This window comes from Echinops telfairi, unplaced genomic scaffold (genome assembly GCF_000313985.2).
Source record: "Echinops telfairi isolate 266 unplaced genomic scaffold, ASM31398v2 ScPeMD7_7424;HRSCAF=8462, whole genome shotgun sequence".
Lineage (NCBI taxonomy): Eukaryota > Metazoa > Chordata > Mammalia > Afrosoricida > Tenrecidae > Echinops > Echinops telfairi.
Window position 1 is genome coordinate 74,345,207 of NW_022111324.1, and position 6,000 is coordinate 74,351,206.

Below are 6,000 nucleotides of genomic sequence, written 5' to 3' on the forward strand. Positions count from 1 at the left end.
CAGTTCCAGTCTCAGTAACCCACAGGGGGTCACTCTGAGTCAGCGATGACTCGATGCCAGGGAGAGATCAGTAGGTTTGAATTTGTATCTGTCACTTTGCTGTGCGTGCTTTTGTGCCACCACTGCGGGGGGTTTCTACATAAGTTTCTGTTCCGTATTTATTTTGTTCAAGGATTTGCTTGTCATTTTCTTCATTGATGTTGCTTTGGGGTTTACTAAATGTTGCTTTATGGTTTCCCTCTTATTTTCATAAAAAGGTATATTCCTTTTCTTTGAGGTCACCCTGTCATTTTATCATTTCATCCTGTTTAAGTAAATTGTTTTATTATGAAAATGAATTGACTTCTTCTCCATCTGAAAGTTTTTAACTGCACCATTCATTCTCTGTACTTTGTAAATATTTTCATTTTGATGTATCTAATTTTCAGTCATGTAGTTTATTTTACTTTGGCCACTCTTATGTCCAAAGAACTTCCCTTCCTAGTTCTTGTACAGTTGGCCTGGTTTTTACAGATTCCTTTTATAGGTGGAAATGTTCTAATTTCATTGCCACATCTGAGGGTCAATTTTTCTGGGTATATAATTCTTTGTCAGTTACCCCACCCCAAAATTTTATATGTCAACCCATTGCCTTCTTGTCTACTTGGTTTCTTCTGACCAAGCACTTATTATTATTGACTCCCCTTTGTAGGTAATTTTTTTTTATCTTGAGCTACTCTGAAGATTCTTTCTTTGTACAGAGTTTTTGAAAGTCGGATTACTTTATATCTTGGTTATTTTCTTTTGGTGCGTTTTCTGATTGGAGCTACCTAGGATTCTTGAATGCATATCTTTTTCATCTTTCATGGTATAAAGCAGGTTTTCTTCCAATAATTCTTTAACAATTTTTTTCTGTTTTTATTGTTTCTTCGTGTTTTAAAATTCCTGTCTCCCCAAAATGATTCCTCTGATGATGTCTTATATAATTCTTTGGTTATCTTCTGCTTTCTGCTTTTGGAGGGTATGGTCTTTTTTCTTTTCTTTTTGATTTTTTTGTTCCCTAGCAGAACTCTCTAGTATTTCTTTAAGATTGGCCTAATGATTACAAATTCTTTAATTTCTCTTCATTTCCTTTAATCAGGAAATGTCCTAATTTTGTTTGTTTCTTCATATGTAATGCTAACCAAAGGTCAGCCATTAGAAACCACAAGTTGCTCCACAGGAGAAAGAGAAAGCTTTTTACTCTCGTGACGAGTTGCAGTCTCCAAAACCCAGGGGAGCAGTCCTACCCTGTTCTGAGGGGGGCACTCTGAGTTGGAATCCACTCGATTGCATGCGTATGGTCTGGGAAGTTCTTCTCCGTGTTCTTGGTAACACCGTCTCTCCTGTATCGCACTTCTCTACGTCATAGCTCTGTCTCAGGGCACAGGGATCCTGGGATTTAAAGGACCCACCTCCCTCCTTACTCTTTTTTTCTTGATTGGAGTAAACTCGCCCCTTTTCTGCTTCTGAGTTGGCTCATTTTATACCAAGTGAGCTGTCAAAATTTACCATTCTCCACTTTAGAATCTCATACACACTATTTGCATTTTCCTACCCACTTTGTAGGAGATATAAAGGTTTGGCTAGAAGGGCCCTATTATGTAAGTTCACTGCACCATACCTTATGCGGTGGAATTTTCCTCGTCCTTTGTGTATTGAGTAGGGTGCTGTAATGGTTACACATTTGGCTACACCACCAGGTCAGCAGTTTGAAACAACCAGCCATTCCACTGGAGAGTACAAAACAGACAAGGCATTTTACTCCTGTAAAGAGTTACAGTCTCAGAAATTCACAGGGGCAGTTCTACCCTGTCCTATAGGGTTACTGTGAGTTATACTTAATTAACTCAATGACAGGGAGTTTGGTTTGGGGTGTAGATAGATTAATTTTAGATTGTATATTTTTTATTAAACATGTTATGGAACTCTGTATTTTAATTAAACCTCATTGAGAATGATGAATGCTGGTATTTTTGTTTTAGCAACCATTTAACCTGGCCACAAGTTTCAACCAACTTTCTTTGGGTCGTGGTTCCAATGTCATTTCAGTTTCAAATTATTTTCAAAGCTATCCAGATTTATATTGTGTGTGCTTCCTCAGTGGTGTCTCTGAAAATTGTCAAACCCTTTTATATGGCTAAATAGCTCAGTTCTACAACCAGGAGTTTATAAGCACTGTATGTGGCACCCTCCAGAGTCCCTTCCTCCCCACATCTTCTCAGACGTTCCAGGTTCATGGGACTCTTCTGTTCAACCCTGTGCATAGAAAACAGAGATTTCAGTTACTGTGTTCTGCCATGTGCTTTCACAGCTGCCTCCAAACCTAGGACAAAGCAGTAGGAGAACACAGAAAAACCCAATTCAGAGTTGATCCTCCTGGGAACCAGCTCACTTGGGTGGAGGAAAGTTTTTGTCTCTCTCAGAGTTTTGGATCCTGTAGGCTCCTGTTGCTAACAGCCAAAAATACTACCATGGTTTACTTGGGGTCTTGAATGCGAGAGAACAGATGGAAGGAGAGAGAGTAAAACAGGTGCTACACTCTCTCTGAGCACGGGAAATGTTTCCTGCTCCTGCAGTCAGAACTAGTGCCGCCTTCTGGGTTTCTTTGTGCATCTTGAAACTCACTCCAGAGTTTCTGTATGTTGGGTTTAGACCTCATGATAGTGGAGAAAAATGGTAAACTTGTAACCAGTTTGGTGGCACTTTGAATCATATTCCTCAATGGGCATGATGCTATTTACACTTGGGATCCTCAAGTAACTTCTCCATGCATTCTGCCCACCTTTTATAATGATAGTCTATGGGAGAGATGTGGCTGGATGTGCTTATTTTAGCACATGACTTCAATTTGATAGCCCTTAAACTCCCTTTCATTTATAAGTTTGATGAGTGCTGTCATTTTTTGAAGACCGGAATTCAAAGGCTGCTGATAGGATTGGCAAAACCTTTCCCCCGTCTGAACCAGTAAAATTATGATTGCAAATATTTTTTCTCTTTCTCGAAGTTGTTGTTCAGTGCCATCAAGTTGATTCCAGCACATAGTAGCTGGCCTCACCTCTTCCAAGAGAGCTTCTCAGTCCATGGTAATTGCAATACTCTTCCCAGCACCACAATTCAACTGCACCCACTCTTCTTCAGTTGACCTTATTCAATGTCCGACTTGCACATGCATGTGAAGCAATTGAACATACCATGACTTGGATCAGGCCCACATGAGTCCTCAAACTAACATTTTTCTTAGAGTAGTGTTATTAGAGTAGTATCTATTAACATTAGAGTATTTTCAGTGCTCTAAAGAGGTCTTGTGCAGCAGATTTACCTAACGCAACACATCTTTTGCTCTGTTGATCCCTGCTCCCAAGAGCACTGACTGTGGATCCAAGCAAGTTGAAATCCTTGACAAGTTCAAGCTTCTCTCCATGTAGAACGGTGTCGTCTGTTGGTCCAGTGGTGAGGATTATGCTCTTCTTCACATTGAGTTGTAATCCATACTGAAGGCTGAAGTTCTTAATCTTCATCAGCAAGTGCCTCAAGTTCTTCTCACTTTGAGCAAGCAAAGTAGGGTTATCTGCATATCCCAGGTTGTTAATAAACCTTCCTCAAATCCTGATGCTGCACTCTTCTTCACTTCTTCACATAATCCAGCTTCTGTGATGATTTGCTCAGCATACAGGTTGAACAAGTATGGTGATAGAATACAATCCTGGCACACACCTTTCCTGATTTTCAACTATGCTGTATTTCCTTGTTCTGTTCACAAAACTGCCTCTTGGTCCATTCACTCCCACTGATCACAGTGGAGGGTTCTGGAATTCCCAGTCTCCTCAAGATTAATCACAGTTTGTTATGATCTGCACAGTTGAATGCCTTTGCATAGTCAATAAAATACAAATATGCACCTTGCTGGTGTTCTCTGCTTTCAGCCAAGATCCATTTGACATCATCAATGATATCCCTCATTCCACATCCTCTTCCAAGTCGATCCTGACCCTCTAGAAGATCCCTGTCAATGTACTACTGCAACCATTTTGGGATGATCTTAAGCAAAATTTTACTTGCATGTGATAACAATGACATTGTTCTATAATTTGAGGTTTCTATTGGATGACCTTTCTTTGAAATGGACACAAATATGGTTCTCTTCCAGTCAGTTGGCCAAGTAACTGTCTTCCAACTTTCCTGGCATAGATGCCGAACTGCTTCATCAGCTTGTTGAGCATTTCAATTACTATTCTATCAATTCCTGGAGGCTTATTTTTGGCTAAAGCTTTCCGTGCAGCTTGAACTCATTTGCTGCCTCCTGACATGGTTGATGTTGATCATTCTTTTGGGATTGTTCATCCTGCCTATCTTACATAGAAGACAGCCATTTAAAAAAAAAGTGTATCAATAGTTCCAGGTCAGTCTGTTGACCTTGACCTTATGAATGTTTTCCAATAGAATCTGATGAGGTCCCAAGCCCTGCCCCCAAAGTCTATTTTTGGGATTCCTCAGGGACTTCTTTGCTTTGCTCCCCTTGCCGCTCTGGTGCACTCCCTTCGTGTTTTGCCCCGATATGGGGGGAACGGTGGGGGTAGGGTCAGCACAGGCACAATTCCCAGACTGTGTCACTAGTGTTCCCCGTAGCAATATGGGTAATGAAGGGACGCCATTTCTTGTGGTGGGACCGGCCCTAGAGTGCATTGACTGCTCCAAGCAGGAATGTCATCCTTGGGCCTTGGTGGGCCAGGATGTGGTCCACGCTCTCTCTCCTTTCCTCTTAGTTTGCTCCTCTGTGTTCTAGCAGACTCCACCCCTCTCCCAGAGCTGTATCTTCAGCGCTGTCCTCTGTAGTGCATTCTTCTGGGGGAGGGGGTCCACATAGCTGGGATTGGGACCAGCCCCACAGACCTTTCTACTGGTTCACTGCTTCATGCCGGTATGTTTCCTTCAAGTCTTGGTGCACCAGGTTGGGGTGTGGTCCCTCTCTCCCTTTCCTGGGGAGACATAAACAATACCCTCCAGATGAGTGGGTTAGTGCCCTGCCGCCCTCCCCCATCCTCTTTTCTTTTTTTGCTTTTCCCCTCCTTTTTAGTTGACTGCCATCTATATCCCTGGGTTGGGTCTGACTGTGCTTATAAGTTTTATACACTAATTGGTATTGATGTTTATTAAATCACCACTTCTCTCATAATATAATGTTACAAGCAGTTTCATGATTTGCTGTTTTTTTAAACAATAAAACAATATGATCAAAGTGTGTACTTATTCTTTCAACAACATTTTATGTTTTTATTCAAGAGACCACTACTTTGTACATTTTACTCTCCTGGATTCTAGAGCATATAAAACAACAACAAAAATTAATGAAACAATTCTTAATTTTAAAGAGTTTATTATTTAGTAAGGGACACATCAGGGAAAACTACAGTAAAGTTTAGAAGTTATTGTTGAAAATGTCCTCAACTTGGTGTACAATCATACATATTTAATATAAGGAAGCATGTCATCGGTCTCATGAAGGCAATACAAAATTGAATTGGACCAGAAAAATATGTTTGGAATTCAGTATGCCATAGGGTTGAAATCATCATGGAAAAATGACTAATAACTTTGGAATCTCCTTGTAAAATTGTGTATAATATTGTCTACCTTTCAAGATTATTGTTTGGACTTAATGAGTAAGATACTGTATGTAAAAAACCTACCATTTCTGAGACAGAAAAGGTGCACGATAAATTATAGGTACTATGGTAATAAACTCATACTCTTACCAATGAGTATTGCCAATTTATTCCAACTCATAATAGTTAACCTTAATATTACTTAACATAACCTTAATATTACTTAACATAATAACTGGAGCAGCCGTGTGGAGACCCCTGCCAGTGCTGAGATGCTTGTGCGTTCACTGACTCAGCTTTCCTCCTGTAGTCGGCATCATTGCCTCTGTTTTGTGAGGTGGAGGACTTTGTGGACTGGTGTTGGGTTAATGGGTTA

General features: G+C 40.4%; 1 protein-coding gene across 1 annotated transcript in view; it reads left to right on the forward strand.

The window, feature by feature from the left end:
* DNAH14 (dynein axonemal heavy chain 14) overlaps positions 1-6,000 on the forward strand; it is a 387,990-nt gene that overhangs the window by 89,635 nt on the left and 292,355 nt on the right. The window lies entirely within an intron of this gene.